The 20,865-nt window shown below is 36.1% G+C and overlaps 1 protein-coding gene across 1 annotated transcript in view; it reads left to right on the forward strand.

Annotated features, from left to right (window-relative positions):
- The window catches only part of ec (echinus), a 483,333-nt gene that overhangs the window by 359,186 nt on the left and 103,282 nt on the right, over positions 1–20,865 (forward strand). The window lies entirely within an intron of this gene.

Raw genomic sequence — 20,865 nt, forward strand, 5'->3', positions numbered from 1 at the left:
TCCGCTGTATGTCACGGCTTTACTTATGATTCTTTTGTTGGGAGACCTTCCAGTCTAAGCAGAATAACTGTAAAACCCAATTTAAGCTGGTATCCTGTGTGTCTGTCTCTCCAACAATAAAGTGCATTTCTATGTGAAAGTTTATATCTGGTGAAATGTTCTTGTTCAAACTTCTCCTAACGAAAAGTTTTTCTTTTCAGGTATGACTTGAGACCTACCGTGGGTGGGTGCAGTACAGGGTAAGGTATTTCATGTTAACGCTGTTGCTTGGAAACTAGTTAGTTTTCTGTCAAGGAAAACTATTGAGATGGCCATTTGTCTGTCCGTCCGCACCTTTTCTGTCCGCCCTCAGATCTTAAAAACTACTGAGGCTAGAGGGCTGTAAATTGGTATGTTGATCATCCACCCTCCAACCATTAAATATACCAGTTTGCAGCCCTGCAGCCTCAGTAGTTTTTTTTTTTTTATTTAAGTTTAAAGTTAGCCATGGTCGTGCGTCTGACACCGCCGTAGGTGCCAACAGGTATCATAATATATATATATATATATATATATATATATATATATATATATATATATATATATATATATATATATATATAGTGTGTGTGTATCATCTTTTTCTTACGCTATTCATATATTTACTCTGGCTCTGATTGGTGATATTGAAAGTCGATATTAACTTCTTCAATTTTTACCGTGATTGGTTGTTTCTGTAAGTTTCCTCGACTTAGAAATATGGTACATTGTGATGTAATATTACTCTTGGATGATTATGCAATGACTAGTAATGCCTTCGTGTGTGTGTGTGTGTGTGTGTGTGTGTGTGCGCGCACGCGCTGAAAGTAGTGCTGATTCCATGGCATGAGCAAGGAGTAAGAAACTGGGTAGCGTTGCCAAAGAGCTTAGCAATATATGTGTGTGTAGCAAGGCAATGTAGCATTTCGTTGGTGAAAAATAAGTTTCTCTACCATTGTTATATGCGTTCAGTATTTTATATTATCCTATTTGCTGTTAGTTTGGTTACTTTACTATTTATAATTTTGCTTTTGTTGTCAAAACAACGAAACACCCCGAATACCAAGTAAAATAACCAACAACCAAAAACTCCCGCGCAACCAAAAGGACCAGGGAGGGCCACCAGTTCGAGCGGTGATGCGCCCGTCAGCTTGTGATGTTCTGGCCGATTCACTGTAAACACACAGCTGTCATTTAGGGGGTAAACGAAATCTTGGCCATGGCCTTGGAATCCTGCTCTTGCTATAAACACAAGCTGGTGAGATTTAAAGGTTTCGTAATACATCCGTTTCCTAGAAGCAGTTATTTTTAAAGACAGCCTTTGGTTGTCACACGAGTTATTGTAAACAAATTAGCTTTGTTGATATTTTAAAACTTTAATGTATGTCTAGGATCCCGGACATCATCGTCTTTATCATCCTCTGTTGTATTGCTTTATAGATATTACCATTATTATTATTATAATTATTAAAGTATTCATCACCGTAGTGATAATAATAATGCATAGTGCATGTTACTCTAAAGCCTACTTAATATCAAGAGCTGCCTGTGGATTTGCTATGCCATCGCACGGCCAAGTAATAATTTCGCATCTGGCACCTGCCTTGCTGGTAAATCTTTATTTTTATATCTGAAATGGATGAAATTTCATGCTTAGAAATATTACCTGTCTTGTAGAGCTCATACAAGCAGCTGAAGCAATCATGATGAGTTTTTGTATAAACAAAATTGTAAAATTTCTTGGCTAATTGTTGTTCGTGAATATTTTAAACCTTCCGGTCGGCTAATTTTTTGCAATTTATATTTGAGCAACAAGAATTTCGTTTGCTAAAGAGATAATCACATGTTCCACTAAACAGTGGTTTACAAATAAAAAAATTGGTTTGCGTTATTAACCCCAGCTTGAAAAAAAATATTTTCAGAGGACGTAAAATCACAAAAGTTCAGATCGAAGTTAAAAAATAATTTCTAAGTTCAACACGAGCAACAATCCTTTTATTGCACACGAGAAACCAGAATTTTTTTTAGCACCGGACTGAGTAGCGCATTAAGAGTGACATCGAGACCAGTTTAATCTCTTGTTTCTTCTTCTTCTTCTTCTTCTTCTTCTTCTTCTTCTTCTTCTTCTTCTTCTTCTTCTTCTTCTTCTTCTTCTTCTTCTTCTTACGAAAAAGAGAGAAAGAACTGGAGAGTAATTTTTTCTCAAATTCAGAGTCATCAGAAACTTTTTATACTGAAATGCTTACATTCTTAAACCAGATACATGTCTCTTCCATTAATTTTCTTTTGGGACTGATTTTTTTTTTTGTTGGGGTGTTAATTTTACTGGATTTAAGAATCAATTGATTTCTGACACTATAGCTTAAAAGAAATGAACAGTGACAGAACAGCAAGTTAGAAAGGAAAAGAGCCAGTTAACTATCAAAGCAGGGTCTTCTGTTCTCAAGGGGTGATTTCAAGTAAATCTCAGCACGTACAGAGAAAATAACCTTAATTACCCTGAAGGTTCTTTTAACTTGATTTTTCCCAGGTGTAAGCCACCAAGGTTATCTGGAGTTATTAAATGGCACTATTGTTCTTCTTTGGATGATCCGCCCTTCAAGATCCTTGGTTTCATCATGTGTGTGTGAGAGAGAGAGAGAGAGAGAGAGAGAGAGAGAGAGAGAGAGAGAGAGAGAGAGAGAGAACAATTAGCTATAAATATCATAATTTTCAACTTTAGAGTAAAACCAGGATGTATATATACAGAATATTTTTCATTTTAAAGACAAAAAGAGAGAGAGAGAGAGAGAGAGAGAGAGAGAGAGAGAGAGAGAGAGAGAGAGAGAGATCAAGTACTTAGCTATGAACGTCATAATTTTCAACTTTAAAGTGAAACCAGAATTTACATATGCAGAATATTTTTCATATTTTCCTTTTGAAAGAGAGAGAGAGAGAGAGAGAGAGAGAATGCTGTTTTTCCCTCGGATTTCCCTTTTGTCTTAGCACGAAGCCTCAAGACCCTTCCGGGTGTTCCTGGAAGTTACCTTCGTGGTCGGGTTTTTATCGATTTAGACGCCATGTGGAAGAAATTCGAGTGACGATGCAACGCTTGCAGAACGCCTTTTCTTTTCGTCTTGATGTTTTGTGTTGTGCTTTTACGAAAACCTAATTTTGATCTGTTAGAGGTAATAGGCTGAATTATGTTTTTGTGGGTATGTGTAAGTTAAGCACCATAAAGCCAATTTTGGAAAAAGGAAAAAATATTCTCTGAATATGTAAATTCTGGTTTTACATTATCTCTCTCTCTCTCTCTCTCTCTCTCTCTCTCTCTCTCTCTCTCTCTCTCTCTCTCTCTCTCTCTCTTTTAAAAGGAAAAAAATATTCTCTGAATATGTAAATTCTGGTTTTACTTTAAGGTTGAAAATTATGACGTTCATAGCTAATCTCTCTCTCTCTCTCTCTCTCTCTCTCTCTCTCTCTCTCTCTCTCTCTCTCTCTCTCTCTCTCTCTCTCAAAAGGAAAAAATATTCTGTCTGAATATGTAAAATCTGGTTTTAAAGATGAAAAATATGATTGCTCTCTCTCTCTCTCTCTCTCTCTCTCTCTCTCTCTCTCTCTCTCTCTGTTTGTCTTTTAAAATGAAAAATATCTTGTCTGAATATGTAAATTTTGGTTTTACTCAAAGTTGAAAATTATGACGTTCATAGCTAACTGGTTTCTCTCTCTCTCTCTCTCTCTCTCTCTCTCTCTCTCTCTCTCTCTCTCTCTCTCTCTCTCTCTCTCTCTTTTAAAAGGAGAAAATATTCTGTCTAAATATTTAAAATCTGGTCTTAAATATGAAAATTATGACGTTCATAGCTAATTTCTCTCTCTCTCTCATTTTTGTAAAATCTAAGGAGGGTGTGAGCTTCTAGTCTTTCTTTTATAACGTTTCGTCTTTCTGTCTCTTGGATATTTACACTGAAATGTTAATATGGTAAGAATGCCCATCATTTATTGATTCACTCATGGCAGATTTCCATTGATGTCTTAGCGAACTTTTTCCTTGCCTCATTCAAATGTAAAAATTAAGGAAAGTCGTCAGAGATTTAAGTCCCACAATTACAAATCCCTGATATTTTCATGACAACGTATCGAACCACGCGATGTTTGACAAAATACATTATTTAAATGGCATTGCTCTTACAATGAAGTTATTACTGTACGGGAGTCTTTGGCGTGGGTTTAGAACCAGCAATAGATCCGAGAGTCGATTTAATGCTAAAAATTCCACTGGGCAGGCGCTTAACACTCCACCCGAGAATATTATGCTCGTGTGATTTTTGCCCGTGATTTATGATTTTTAATAAATCGTGTTTTTAAATACGGGCCATTTATGATTGCTGTGTGAATTTGATATGCAAGCATGATTTCAATGTGTGTTGTTGATCTTAAATCATTCATATTTTCAAGGTTATGGCTAGGGAATGAGATTTTAACCCTAGATTTTATTGAGTTGATAAATATCAAGGTTATTAATGAGGTTAAAACTTTTTTACCTTCAGTTCACTTAAATTCTTTTCGTTGATTTATGAAACTTGGAATTATTGCCACCCCTTCATTCTGAATTTCCTGGGAGAAATATTAAATGGTGTGGTTGTCTCAGAGTTTTCGATATTTTCAATATGCTGTTGTTCGTTAAGAATTGCCATTCTGAGGAAATCATTTCTGTTTTGTGTCGAACCTTACATTCAGGAACGTGAGCATTCGACTTTTCGAATGAACGAGTTTCTCGAGCTCAATTGTATCACGTTTGCTGTTAAATTAGCTCTTACCTTCGTTTTTCTTTTCCTGAACTTCATCTTCTCTGGGTTTGATTGCAGTATTTTGTTTGTTTATTTATTGATATTGTCTTTTTTTTTTTTTAATATTTCATATTGCAAGAGAAGTGGGTCTGTCGTAAACTTCTAGTGATATAAATTCAAACCCGCCTATTCAGATTCGTCCAACATTTTCGGAGGGAGGAATTGCGCAGGATTTTATAACAGATCTTTGTTGTAAATGTTCGCAGGTTTTACCAGTATCCCGTGTTCGTTTTCTTCATGATTTATTGCGCAGCAAAACGTGTGACCTGCGAATATAATTATACAGCGATAAACATTGTATCCTCGGGGAAATATTTGCCGTAGCTATGCACTATTCGTGCTTCTCAGGACTGGAGTACCTCGAAAATGAATGGGCTAAGATTCGCGAAATGAGAAGGGGCACCTGACAGAAAATGATCCTATTCAACTTAGATTAGGTCGTAGTTTCAGTGTCACGAATCAGTACTGTCATAGTCTTTATTATTATCATTATTCAATTAATTTTAAATTTTCATCCTACCCATGATGTATACCACGCTCAGTATGTTGCTCTGTTTTCTTGTCTAAGATTTTGATAGTTAGAAGTCTGGTTCATTACCTGTAGATTATATGTTACACATAGGAAAAATACATTGATACAATCTGGACAGCTAAGTTAGGAAGTGACTGAAGGAAAAAGACGAACATCAAAAGTCGGAAAGTATTGTTGCGTGCCAGCAGAGATTCTGTAAAGAACTACATTACTGAATAAAAGTCACCGCGCAAGACAGGATATTTCTGCCTATTTGTGTAGGCAGAAATCTCCTATAGGGCAGTGTCATGGGGGCTTGATAAAATGGAACGAAGATCTGTATTTTCCATCGCTTCAGCTTTGGAACTTTGTCATTCCTTGAATTCCCAAATTTCTTTGAGTATTTGCCGGTTATAAAGAAAAGATGTCATTAAGTTAATGGGCTCTTACATCGATGTTTATTATTATTCCTGGAGCTAGAACTAAGTTCTGCTTTTAAGTTTTGTGTCGGCTTTGTCTGTCCGTCCGCACTTTTTTCTGTCCGCATTTTTTCTGTCTGCACTTTTTCTATCCGCCATCAGATCTTAAAAACTACTGAGGCTAGATGGCTGCAAATTGGCATGTTGATCACCCACCTCCATTCGTCAAACCTATCAAATTGCAGCCCTGTAGCCTCAGTAGTTTTTATTTTATTTAAGGTTAAAGTTAGCTATAATCGTGCTACTGGCAACGATATGGGATAGGCCACCACAGGGCAGTGGTTAAAGTTCCATGGATCGCGTCTCATACAACTTTATACGGAGACCACCGAAAGATAGATCTATTTGCGGTGACCATGAACATATGCTGTAGCGGCTGTACAGAAAACTCGATTGCGTCGAATAAACTTGCGCGCATCTTTTACTTGTTACGGCTCTCAGCCAGAAATGAGATGTTTAGAAATCATTTTGTTAAATACATTTAATTCTTTGGTAAATATATCTCCATGTTTTTTTTTTTGTTCCCACGTCCCTTTGAACTTCTATTTCCGTATGATGAATTATTTTCTTGTGGCTTTGCTTTTCGCTCGCGAATTTTATTTCCTCATTATTGAGCAGAAATTGGGGATATCCAAATGCATTTTTGGTGAACGTAGACTGCAGTTACCCAGTCTGCGATTATGTGGGGCAGGTGAATCTCACGGTTATGCTAATTGGCTTCTGTTTTGCCCAAGGGCCGTCTTTCCATCTGTTAGGCAAGTCGAAGTCACTTTTTCGTGATTTTCCTTCGGAAAGTGACTTTTTCGCAACTTTTCCACGAAGAATGACGTTTCTTAATTTTAAAAGGATGGAATTTTTTTAAAAAAAAAAGAGTTTCTTTTTCATAACAGGTATTTTCTGTGGTATTTTCATCTGCAAAATGAATCGAATAGATACGTTTCTTACAAAACAGAAGAATTATTATTATTTTTATTTTCATTATTAAAATTATTTTGAATAGATTCATAAATTCAATTAGAAAAGACTATAAAGTTTCACTACATTCTACCATTGACATATTACTGGACTACTACAGTTACTACTGCTCACGGCACTAGTTCTACTATTATTATTATTATTATTATTATTATTATTATTATTATTATTATTATTATTATTAATTTTTACAAATTCTTTTGGAACAAGCCAAAAAGAGGCCACACCTTTTCTAGGTGACCTTATAGAATACAAAGGAAAAATTATAATATAAAATTAAAACAGAAATATATATTTTTACAGTTAAAAAAATTAGAAAATGACTAACATCTTTTTATCGCAGTGAATGATAATTTCAGCAATCTTTGTTAAACGGTAGTTTGAGATTGCCGACAAAAACCCGTTACCAACCTTATTTTTAATCTGAAGAATTGGCCAGGACCGGGAGCGTGGGCAAGGGTCGAGATATGCAACTGTCTTGCGGTTGTTTTATGGTTTTCGTGTGAACAGTATCATCATTTATTACACTATTTCGTGTTTTGAGAAAGTCGTTTATATTTTTCTCGTTATTTTTGTGCGTAGAATAATTGTAAGTGGAGAATTTGATATTTTTATTAGTTTTTATTATGTTTGTAAGAGAACGGGTGGGTGTCATGTCATTTTGGGTTTCGCGTAGCATTAAATGAGTTACATGTTTAAAAGACACATCACTTTTTCGCTTTTCTGTGTAAAATTTGTGATTAAAAAATTTGCCTCAAAACAAATTAGCGTTAAAAGAGCAAAGGTCATCGATATGGAGTTACTTCAAATCCCATAATCCGAGAGGCGGTGCCCATCTATGTATGAGAAAACAACGTGTATCAGTATATTATTTCTTGAACTGCTTCTATATCCTTCATTTTTGACATATGAGTGCGCTAGTTTCGATATATGCAGCGTAAATAGTGATGAACATGAGTTTTTAGTTTTCAGTAAAAGACAACTATTGAGAAGGCTATTTGTCTGTCCGTCCGCACTTTTTCTGTCCGCCTCCAGATCTTAACTACTGGGGCTAGAGGGCTGCAAATTGTTATGTTAATCATCCACCCTTCAATCATCAAACATACCAAACCTCAGCCCTCTAGTCTCAGTAGTTTTTATTTGATTCAAGGTTAAAGGTAGCCATGATCGTGCGTCTGGCACTGCTATAGTTGCCAACAACACAGGTCACCACCGGGCAGTGGCTAAAAGTTTCATGGGGTGCGGCTGAGAGTTTCATGGGCCGTGGCTGAGAAATTCATACGGCATTATACTCTGTACAGAAAAGGCAATTGCTCTTTTGACTTGTTACTTTAAAGAAACTATGGCCACTAATGGCCTAAGGTTTAGTAACAACGATCACTGAATTTATATCCACAGGAAACGTGGCTACAGAAGTGTTTAAACCGAAAGAATTGACGGCCCATTAGATTCAAATCAAAATTCCAGTTTTATTTAATCCCATGTGTGTTTAAATATTTTGATAGAGATTTATGGTCTTCACTCCCTACTTTTATTTCTTGATTTGGTAAAAGAGAGAACATTTAACAATTCAGTATCGCTGAACAAATTTACAGACTTTAACATAAAATGCAAATGGAATGTGGAGGTATATTTTGTGTTTTTCATTTCACCATTCAGTTAGTTTATGTTAAAAATCTGTGCCATTCTGGTCTCTGTTTTTCCATGTATCTCTTTTTGCTTTGTTACTTCGAGCTATGGATTCCTGCAGCTTCGTCATGAACTGAGAAATTCTAAGAGCAGCTTCTTCCAGAAATTATAGCATGGCCAGCATTTCTTCCGTGCTGCACATATATTGCGTTAAGACCAGCAGCGTACCGTAATTTGAAGTATTCAATCAAATTGTAATTATGCACGCAAGAACGTAATAAAATGTAATTATGGACCATGTCCGTCAGATACTCCTGTAGCGAATCTAATGCACTTGTCTGACATTTTATTTTTTATTTTTATTTGTGTGAAACTTATCTCTTGAAATTCGATAGAAAGAAAATAAGATGAAAAGTCTTGTAAAAGAATTTGTCACTAGATCAGAATAATAACAAAAAAGTCTGGAATTTTACCTGTTGCCAAGACGTTTTTGGCCGTTGCAGGATAAACATATATTAAAGGACTTCTCTCGAGGGACAACAAACCCTTCAATCGGAATGGAACATAGAGTTTAGGCCAAAGGACAAGTACTGGGACCTGTGAGGTCATTCAGCGCTGGAAAGGAAATTGAGATTAGGTAGGTTTGAAAGGTGTAACAGGAGGAAAACCTCGCAGTTGCACTTTGAAATAATTGTTAGGAGAGGGTGGATAGCAAGATGGAAGATAATATGAAAGGAGTTACAGTAAATGGAATGAAAGGGGTTGCAGCTAGGTGCCGAAGGAACGCTGCTAAGAACCCTTAGTAATGTCTACAGTACTCCCCGTTAGGTGCGCTGAAGGCACTGACACCCTAGAGGAACCCTTCATTCTAAGGAGGCGAAATTTGCATGAAAGTCTGTTCAAAGAAAAGTCGGCTGGTCCTCGAGTTCGCTGCCTCCACGCAGTATCTGTAGGATGTTTCATTGCAATAAATTTCTCTCACAGGTTTATTGTAGAAGCCAGAAGACCTGTGAGTCTGTTGAGCAATGTTCATTAGGATTTATCTTCGAATGGCATATTCATGGAATGAAAAACGAAGGACAGTGACAATAGTTTCTAGTTTTCCAATTTTTTGTATTTACTTATATATAAATATGTATTATATATATTATATATATATGTATAATATATATATATATATATATATATGTATATATATATATATATATATATATATATATATATATATATATATATATATGTGTGTGTGTGTGTGTGTGTGTGTATGTATTTTTTTTTTTTTTTTTAATGCCCATGATGAACTTGTTTCCTTCCATGGTAATACGTCTTAAGAACTTGTTGACCGTAATTTACAATCATCCAAACCATCGTTATTAATATTTTCTAAAATGTCTTAATGAGTTGTGCCGTCATCTTATTTGTAATAGATGACGACGAAGGCAGTCGGTTAGTGCCATTAGCGATAATTGTTACTACTTGGAAAGTCAGCACATAATGACGTTTGTCTCCTTTGCAGAAGCGCGGAAGTCGAAATTAAGAATAATTTAATTACGTATTTTCAGGGCCTGTTTCTTGTCTCGTCTTATCGCTGTTGCTGGTTTCTTGAGGCTGCTTTCGTTCGAAGAGTAATCTCATTATTTAAAAAAAAAATTTTTTTTTGGTCATCGTTCTTGAAAGCGCGTGCGCAACAGCTCATGGTTCTTGACAATTCTGTATTGTAAATAACATCTCAGTACTTTATTCACAGTAGCTGATCTTCTGTTGAAACCGTTTCGGTTCAGGATATATATTACCTCCTTTAGTACATTTTTTTTTTAATTTTATGCTATGTACCTCTTTTTCACCCGTGCTAAAAAAAAAAAAATAATGCATTCACTGTATTTAGACCAGATGTGCCATGCGATTCTACCTTTTTTTGGTGTTTACTTTTCAAAAAATATATATATATATATATATATATATATATATATATATATATATATATATATATATATACATATATATATATATATATATATATATATATATATATATATATATATATATATATATATATATATATATATATATATGTATGTATGTATGTTTGTATGTATGTATATATTTTTTTTTTTTTGCTAAGCTGATATTTGGTAGGAGGAGACCAACTTCTCGATCGTAGGATTGTTTCTATGAGAAGGAATACTTTTTTTTTTTTATTTCATCATAAGACCACGAGCCTAGTTTCTCTTAACAGAGGACCTTTCTTTTACAGTGAGACTGGCTCTCTTTCCGACAAAAACTTAATACACCGCCACTCGTGTTCAGTAACTGAATTTAGACTGAATTTCGCGAGTGTCACAGCAGCCGCCCCGAGACGCTGTCACGCCAGAGCTCGTGCTACCAGACCAAAATTGCTCCCAGGTGCTGGAACGTGACTGCAAAACATCAGGATACATCATGATATTTGAATTCTTTTCATCCGCTCCAGTGGTTCGGGATAAACTTTATATAAAAATTTTTGTGGTTCGCAACGCCACGTTCCTACTAACTAAAGCACACAAGGTTTCAATGATCTATAATATTTGGTTGTCATTACTGTGCTCACTCAGTATGGAAACCAATCACATCGACAATTTAGAGTTTATAACTTACATGCCACTTCTGCAATTACTCAGCAAGTCTAAGATAGGCTGTAATTGTAATTTGATACACCACGCTTATTTCTTATTAGCCTGTTTATTTTTTGGTAATGAATTTTTATGCCTATAATATAATGTATTATATCATCTTATAATAATATAATATGATATTATATATTATTTTATAGGCATAAAAATTCATTAAGAAAACGTAAATAGGCTTATAAAAATTATAACAGGCATAAAAATTCATTACCAAAAATTAAATAGGCCAATAAAATGTAAGCGTGGTGTTTCAGATTAGGATGACAGCCTATCTTAGACTTACTGAGCAATTACAGAACAGGTATGTAAGTTACAAACTCGAAGTTATCGATGTGATTGGTTTTCATATTGAGTGAACATAGTAATGACAGCCAAATATATAGATCGCTGAAACCTTGTGTGCTTTTAGTGTATAGGAACGTGACGTTGCGGACCACAAAATAAAAATTCATTGCCAAAAAAATCAGCACAAAGAATAAATAAGCTTCTAAAAATTCAGCGTGGTTTTTCGAATCAGAATTACACATACCTTTGTTCTTGACTTCTCAGAGACGTTCTGCCTATGTTGTCTTTCCTCTGACAGTTATTTTCCACTTCTTATTCCTTTTCACCCGTGGATACTTCATTAAAAAACCATTGAACTACCGTGACACAAATATCTTCCCTGGATACGTGGGTTTGTTAGCATCACGTACTTGTTTTCCAGATCTCTCTCTCTCTCTCTCTCTCTCTCTCTCTCTCTCTCTCTCTCTCTCTCTCTCTCTCTCTCATTAAAAGTCACTATGTAAATGGAATTGGATGGTTGCCTACCCTTTTTGGATTGCCTAATACATAGAACTAGTAATGGGTTTAAATACAGTGTGCACGGAAGACCCACCAATGTTTCTGGCTAAGTTCATTTGTGTTCTGGTCACAGCAATAAATTTAACAAATCAGTTTTCACATCCATGTTTTTAAAAGCATTATATATGTGTGTGTGTGTGTGTGTGTGTGTGTGTGTGTGTGTGTGTGTGTGTGTGTGTGTGTGTAGCCCTGATTAAATTGACAATGAAACAGATATGATTAAGAATATAGGCAAGAGACTGAAATATCCTGACTCTGTATTAGGCAATGCATTAAAAGAGACAAAACAGGTATTTTATGATAACAAAAAAGTAACTTATAACAGTATAAAACGTGCTGGCACTGCCCTATAATAATAATTTCCAAGATATTCCCCATCTATCTATGAATTTTTTTGGAGTTGATGTAGCCTATAAGTACAATGAAACATGTACTTATGGAGAACTCGCCCGGCAATGCTGAATACGTGTAAGTGGTATGATAACATTTTAATCAAACGAGAAAAACACTGAAAAAGAAAATAGAACAGCATAAAAGATGTGTAAAAATGCGCAGGTGAACAGTGGAATTTTTGTGCATGTTAGTGAAGATAACCATGCCATTGACTGGACAGGACCAAAAAAGATAGTTTATTCTAATAAAGCACTGGAAGGAAATATCATCTAGTGTAGTGTTATAAGAGAAAGTTTTTATAAGAACATGGGTATCAGTCAAGACATGTATAATCTTCATCCATTAATGTCAGAATAAATATGCATGAAGTTTAAATTTTAAGGCAGGTTGTTGAGAGATGAGAATAAAGGAAGCGGGCCTCTCACAAGATAATCAGAGTCGTAAAAGTCGACCTGTCACCAGTAATGGTAGGACTCGGTCTACAAATACCTTTCTAGTGCAAATACTTGGTTTCCGACTACCTGAATGCTCATATTTACCGTCTTGCTAGCATATATTTTCGAAGAATTGTCTTTCGACCAGTTGTCTTTGCCGAAAGACAAGTGGTCGAAATATGTTTGGACGGCTGACAACTAGTCGAAATACAAACAGGTCGAATGACCATCTGATGGAAGGGACAGTCAGTCGAAAATGCTAATTTTTTTCAACTGGCTCGTTAACTTTCTACGTTATCATGACATGGCTGTAATAAACATGTTCGTAGTTTGGCATGCTTTAGTTTAAAAAACTTGAAATTTAAAAGTTTTAAATTCAAAACCATATCCCCTCCGTAAAACGGAGTTCATCAAGACAGAAAGAGGTGCAAGAAAACTCCCCTAAGAAGGATGAGTGTACTTGGTTGATAAAACGTGTGGCAGCAAGGTTTATGGGAGATGTGAAAAGCTCAAGGAGTGTCATGCCACAGTGAAGACGATTGATGAGGTGATTGCTGGTCAGCCTTCTCAGCACTCATCCACCCAACGATTCCCGTAATGCGGCTTCTGAAGATGGCTTAACAACAAGGCCGACACCGGTCATGGTTTACAACTGTTTTTCATTTCATCCGTGTGGTGTTTTATGTATAAATCACGTGTTAAGAGTGATTATAATCTCACACACACACACACACACACACATATATATATATATATATATATATATATATATATATATATATATATATATATATATATATATATATATATTAGCCACTCATTAGGGTCATGAACATTGTAACCTCCAACAAAACTGGAACAAACCTTGGAGTCAGCTTCCTGAACTGCTGCCATTTTGGCAAGCAAGCAGCTATAAATAGTCATGCAAGGCAGTGTTCCTATAGCTATGAAAAATATAAAAAATTAGTCTACCACAGACTGTAAGCACTTGTTTTAAGAATCCACGCTCTTGCAGTGGCCTTGTGGATGCAGAGAAAATCTCAAATGTACAAAGCTATTCCACAGGCCCTTGGAATGGCATTGTCTATTCATCTATTTGTGACTCTGAAATAATTTTATGTACATCTGGAGGCAACGTTAATTTTGAAAGTTTTGATGAAAAATATAGGCCACATCATTGTCAGAATATGGAAATCTCTATTATCCTTTGTGTTCGCCTTAATTTTGATTTGATACCTTCCCAACGGACTAAGTTCACAATCGCCCTAAGAAAGACATCTTTTATCACCGTTATTTCTTTATATTGTAGTTTTATTTATTTGCCGGGCAGAACAATAAAAACATCGCGGAATTTCAGTGATGTTCAGGAATAATTAAAAAAAAAATTTTTTTTTTATGGTTTCGCAGTTACAATAAACTATGTAATTGCTCACGACAGCTACGGCAATACAGTTACTTTTATTGTTCCTACCCTTATCCAGTTGTGTTATCACGTTCATAGTTTTTATTTTACCACTGACGTAAAAATTTTTGTTATCAAAAATGCCTTTAGACATAATGCATGTCGATTTAATTCTGTGAATGTAACAGGTTTATTACCAGAAAAACTAGAGTGCGTGAGTGTTTGAATGTGTTGTCAAATATCCAAAGAAGACCTGAAAAGAGAGAGAGAGAGAGAGAGAGTTGATACTTTCTTGTTATGACTACGTTAATCGCATTAACTTCTTCCCACCGTAATCCAGACACATCGTTTTTACGCCAGATTTGTCTACTGTAAGCTTGTCATATGCGTGTGGGAATTTATCAAGAGGGCAAGCAGTATTTACGTCATTCCAACAAATGAACGGAAACGACATTGCCAAAAGAAGTCGTTTCAAGGGCAGTTGATTTAGTGCGTAAGTCGATTTCTTGAGAGAATTGCGAATTTCTGGTATTGTAACGTCTCGGAGGAATGGAACTTTGCCACTCTTTCGTTGCATTTTTTATTAAGAAGTGCAGTCCTTAAATTACGGCTTCCATCGCTCCTATGGGAATTTTGCTGTTACAGAAGAACGGAATTCTATGCCTTTATATTAAATTTAAGTGTCTGTGGAGGTATGATTATGTAAAAATATTTTTTGCTGTACAGTTTCGTGGTTTGTCTCTTCTGCACATTTATGTCCGAGGTTGCATGTTTTTCATTTGTCTTTATTGCGTTATGTTGTGGAGTTTAGTAATTTGCTATTACATGCCTGGAATTCAGTGATTTACAGTAGAGTTGCAGGTGGGTTCTTTCAGCAGATCAAAAAAAGCTGAAGGGCAAGCAACGTGACGTCAGTCATTCCTGACCTTAAGGAAAAAAAGTAAAAAAAAGACTAGGCTCGACCCTGAAAGTCTGTATGAAAAGTTCGCCTTTAATCGTGAAATATCCCTCCAGAAACATCGGTTGGAGCCGGAAATTGCGATTTTTCTCTGGGAATAGTCTCAAAAATATTAGACGCCTCCCCGTTAAACGTGTATGTGATTTAAGCAATAAATCCATTGTAAGCTTGTTCTTATCATTATTGGCTAGTGGAAGGTACTCGATTATTATTGTCGCCAACAGCAGTTTGAAATTGGAAACAATTGATCTCTCCATTCCTATGATATTTTCGGAAGAGGAAGAAGTATGAGACGAAGAAGAAGAAGAAGAAGAAAAAGAAGAAGAAAAAGAAGAAGAAGAAGAAGAAGAAGAAGAAGAAGAAGAAGAAGAAGAAGAGTGATCGTGCTGGGGATGACGACGATGATCGTGGTAATGGGGACGTGACTGTAGATGGGTGTGGGGAGTTATGGTATATGTGGGGGTTTCGGTTCGAAGGTGGGTGTGGGAAATCTTGGAAGTCTGTTCCCACAGTCCAGAGACTCATTACAATGCCTGCCATGCTTACCTAGTTGCCATTTCTTTCATCAGCATAATTACACAGAAATCAGGTCTGGAAAAATAGGATACTGACCTAGAGAAGTTAAAGCCTGTTCCCGTTTTCTTCAGAAATAATAATAAAAATTTTTTCCAGTACAGTTCAAGAAAATAATTAAGATAAATTTCTCTCTCTCTCTCTCTCTCTCGTGACCCGTTGTACTCGCACTCTACTACATAGGGTACGTCCATTCTCATATTCCGGAGAGCCCGCGTGCCCCTTTCCTCTCTCAGCGTCTTCTCCATTAGATATGCCTCCCCGTGGATGCCTATCTCTGAAGAGCGGATGATGTGAGGAGGACTGGCATCCTTTCGGTGATCAGAGATGACTCTGGAAGATACTAAACATCATAATAAAAAAGACAAAAAAAAAAAAAAAAAAAGGTCGAATGGTAAAAGATGCTGACTCATTCCTATCGTCCTTACTACTACTCTCTCTCTCTCTCTCTCTCTCTCTCTGGTTTATTTCATCTTTATTTCATTTGTAATATTTTCATGTGGGACTCCAGCCAAGCCAGTGTTTCTTAGGAGGAATAATTGGTTATGAACAGAGCTTGTTTTCACTTTTTCCTTGAGGTCAGAAATGAATGACATTAAGTTGGTGGTGGTTGTCGGGTAACAGGTGTTACATCCATTTAGCGTGAGCATTTTCAGTTATTTTAATTTGTTTAAATGCGCTGGAGTGTTTTACACACAAACAACACACATACATATATATAGAGGTGTGTGTATGCATGTATGTATGTATCTATGTATGTGTATTTTATATGAAATTGGATTATTTTTCTTTAGAAATATCTTTATTGTTGAAAATACTGGCGTCAGCATGTTTCAGTGGTAAAGAATTTTCCTACACTTATCATTGTATATTCATACTCCTTCTTGTTGCAGAGAACGCAGTATTTTGCCAAGGTTTATGACAAAAATATTGCACAGAGTCATTCCTTGGATTTGAACAACTCTCTCTCTTTCTCTCACTCATATTTTAAACTTTGAGATACTGGACTTCTTCCACGGATGGCTTTTGCCGTTAGAGAAATGTATTTGGTATTTTGTAATCACCACGCCATGTCTTATTTTACCTCTTGTGCTTTTTCGATTTACTTTCATCCTTCTGCTATTTACCTTTTTCGAGATCAAGGGCTTTGCCCTGTTATTTAAGTTTCAGTATGGTCGTCGTTATTTTTAGCATGATGAGCAGCATGAGTGGTGTTAGAAGAATGAGTTTTGTTTTAATATTCATATTACAATTGTAATTATGACCAGCCAGAGCATAGTGATTGTATCATCGGTTTTGTTTTTATTAAAATTTGAAGGTGGCAGTTGTGCTGTTGCCTTTTCTTTATCACTAGTTACTGAAGTCTTGTAGGCAACTTCGTATTTTGGGGGGTGGAGGTGAAGGGGACGGGTAGGGAGTTAGTGGAAAAATGTCGTAAAACCACAAGCCTGGAGTCGTCATAGCAACCTCTCTCTCTCTCTCTCTCTCTCTCTGATGTTAAAAATAATAGGTGGTGAAGGTTACCTTACACACACACATTATTACACACACACACACACACATATATATATATATATATATATATATATATATATATATATATATATATATATATATATATATATATGTGTGTGTGTGTGTGTGTGTGTGTGTGTGTGTGTGTGTGTGTGTGTGTTTGTGTAGAAACTGATGTATTGTTGCTCAATTTGCAATTTACATTTTCATCCATTAATTGTCTTTATTAAGCTCTTGCGAGATAGGGGGCCGTGAAGCAAAGTATCGTATTGTTTGAATTTAGATGTCGAGGACACATTTTTTGCGACAATTTCCCTTCCGTTAGAAAGTGGAACAGTTCTTGATGTTTAAGCGTCGTCAATTGTTACAAAATGCAGTCATATGGCTGCAGCTTTTTTCGAACTGAAACGTTAAAATACGAGAAAAAAATAAGTATCCTGAAATCCTAATTATATTAAGGAAGGAAGCACATTCAAGTTTGTTTATCTTTCTCAGTTAACAAACGAAATCAGTAACTTATTTGGAATTCTGTGGAAGTCTCTTTTTGCGTCATAAACTACAAATCCGATGTCAGTGGAGTCAGGGTGAGGCTTTCTGTCTTGTCCCTTCGCTTACAACCACCGCCGCCCCCGGCACCCCCTCCCCACTACAACTTCCAGCGTCGTAGTAAACGTGACCCCAAATCTCCCTCCCCGTTTCTCCAACACCCCTCCCGTGGATCCCCTGCCACTCCTTCGTAGACAATCTAACCACCTTCTCTCTCTCTCTCTCTCTCTCTCTCTCTCTCTCCAAACCTACCTGTGACTCCACCAGTGCTCCCTCCCCCTCCAACGCCGTCTGGTTTGGTGTTGCCATCTGAGGTATCAGGTTTTGTATTACCTAATGTTTTGTTTTGAGAGTTTTTTTGAAGATATGTACTTACGTCCTTTTCAAACGGTATTAACAGGTATAAATTTCTCAGCGTTGATAAAGTATGTTATTTAAAGCTTTATATGCATGAGTAAATTGTTCAGCATTGTTGAAGTCATAAGTCATTGTAAATTTGTATGTAACACTGTCATGATATTGGCATCACACAACACAATGTGTAAGCATATAAGCATAGTATTATTGATGTTTAAACAAGAGCAGTACAGCAGCGCAAGCATTCAGAATAAATATTGTCTTGATCATGAAATGGCAGCTCCGTGACCGGTACCCCTTGCGGTGGCAACTCAGGCCGAGTCCCCCAGGTATCCCAAACACAAACGCTCTCTCATCTCCCATTGCCCGCACCCCCGACCCACCACCTTAAACCCCCGCAACTCCCCAAACCCCAAACCCCCGAAAGAAACCTACCTGACTTGTCTTCCTGGATTTACCTGGGGTTGGCGCTTTTCCTCGGCGAAGCTGCGATGGCGTCGGTGAAGCGTGTCGTTTAGAAGTCGAGGTTTCTGGACGATCTTGAGCCTTCGCTTTCGTACAAAAAAATTGGTGTAATATTAATCATAAGGATGATAACTGATTTTATTGTAGAGGTAAATATCACGCTCTTGATAAACAGGTTCGAATCTTGGTCGGGCACATGCAATTATGAATTATAATTCCCTGGATGTTGTTTCCATAGGTATAGTGAATTCGTTGTTTAACGATATTTTGAAACTAATATATATATATATATATATATATATATATATATATATATATATATATATATATATATATATATATATATATGATTATTATCACTTTTGTACGTGATTCATTTGTCACATTATTACCACAGGTGTAAAATAAGAGACGGGGGTGTTGGTCCTGACCGGTTTCGACTTTATTTACGAAGAACTCGTCAATGGCTTGAGATAAAGTCGAAACCGGTCAGGGCCTACAATTGTCTCTTATTTTTCACCTGTGGTAATGTGATATATATATATATATATATATATATATATATATATATATATATAAACTATATATATATGTGTGTGTATAGAAGCTATTGATCAAATTTTACCAGATACACATGTAACTGTAATAACCACAATGCCCTCGCAACTTCTCTAATCTTCACTATTTTTGGATACACTTGTCACTACAAAGCCTTAGATCCAAATGCAAGACTATGCAGTAATTTTCATGTCTGGTGGCAGGATTCGAACGCGCATCCAGACTATCTGAACGAGGGCACATTGCCGACCTGACCATGAGGAATATATATATATATATATATATATATATATATATATATATATATATATATATATGTGTGTGTGTGTGTGTGTGTGTGTGTGTGTGTGTGTGTGTGTGTGTGTTTGTCACTGTGAATTTTCATCACTACCACAGTAAACTATTATGAAAATACATTTCTGGAAGAGCGAACTTTCAGTCGAGACAAAATATAAAAGCAGCACAAATTAAGGTAACTATTTAAAGAAAAAAAAATAGCCACAACACAACTGCGGCAGAGATGGAATTTGTTTTTACAGAATGGCAAGATGTAAAAAAATAAGTTGAAAGCCGACACTGAGATGCGAGGGAGACAGGTTCATTGTTCTTTATGCCACAAAGTTGGTCTTTGCTGGAACTGAATTGGCCGCTGTAGGAATCACTACGGTTTTGAGGGTTATTATACCTGTTTTTTTAATGGTTATATATTCATTAAACATTAATAAACAATGTTGCCAATCTAGCAACGAAAGCTTTGGGTGGCAAGGTTACGGGAAGCCAAGTAGAGGATGCCATAGGTCAGTTTGGGGTCAATGGATTTTTTTTTTTTTTTTTTTTTTTTTTTTTTTTGCAGGAGGGGTGGCGGGCAGCGGGTGTTCGGTAGAGTATCCGAGAGTACAAAGGGTGCGCTGCTGAGTTTCGTCTGGAAGCTGGGGAAAAAAGGTACTTTGAAGCCATGTATAAAGTGCTTCAGGGGAGCCAGTAATGCTCGCCAAAGATCTTTTGAGAAAACGAAATATTCTCTTTCATTTAATCATACTTGAAGTTTACTTAGTTTGGGTAGATGGCTACTTGCCTCATTGACTTCCCTTTCACATGAATGAGGTGCGTCGATTTTGTGTTGTTATTTGGAGGTCAGCGGGACGGCCCCGGACCAGGTATCCTTATTCCGTCCAAACTTTAGTATTTTAAGAGATATCACTATTAATATAGATGAGTTTTTAATGTTTAAAGGCATGAAAGAAAGCCTAAGTAGAGCAGATTAGCAAAATGATGAAATTTTACTGCAGGAATTGGACGCATATCGTAAGAATTATATCGTAACGACATATTTATCTAAACAATCAAAAACTGGAGTTTTAAAGTTTCGTGCCTGTACGTATTACTGAGAGAGTTCCTCATGTTGTTCTTCTCACACTTGGCAGGAAGGTAGACAGAACCAAGGCGTACTATTCTTCAGACCTCGGGCTGGACGGTGCTCAAAATGAAGCCTCAACGATCTTGTTTTACTCTCCCCTTGCGGGATACTGTATTAATTTTTTTCTTTGTTTGCTCATTTTAGCGCACTTACTGATACACATTTAATTAGTGTTTTAATGCGAGTGTAAAATTAATTATAGATTATATATATATATATATATATATATATATATATATATATTATATATATATATATATATATATATATATATATATATATATTATATATATATATATA

Source organism: Macrobrachium rosenbergii, chromosome 32 (genome assembly GCF_040412425.1).
Source record: "Macrobrachium rosenbergii isolate ZJJX-2024 chromosome 32, ASM4041242v1, whole genome shotgun sequence".
NCBI classification, from domain to species: Eukaryota; Metazoa; Arthropoda; class Malacostraca; order Decapoda; family Palaemonidae; genus Macrobrachium; species Macrobrachium rosenbergii.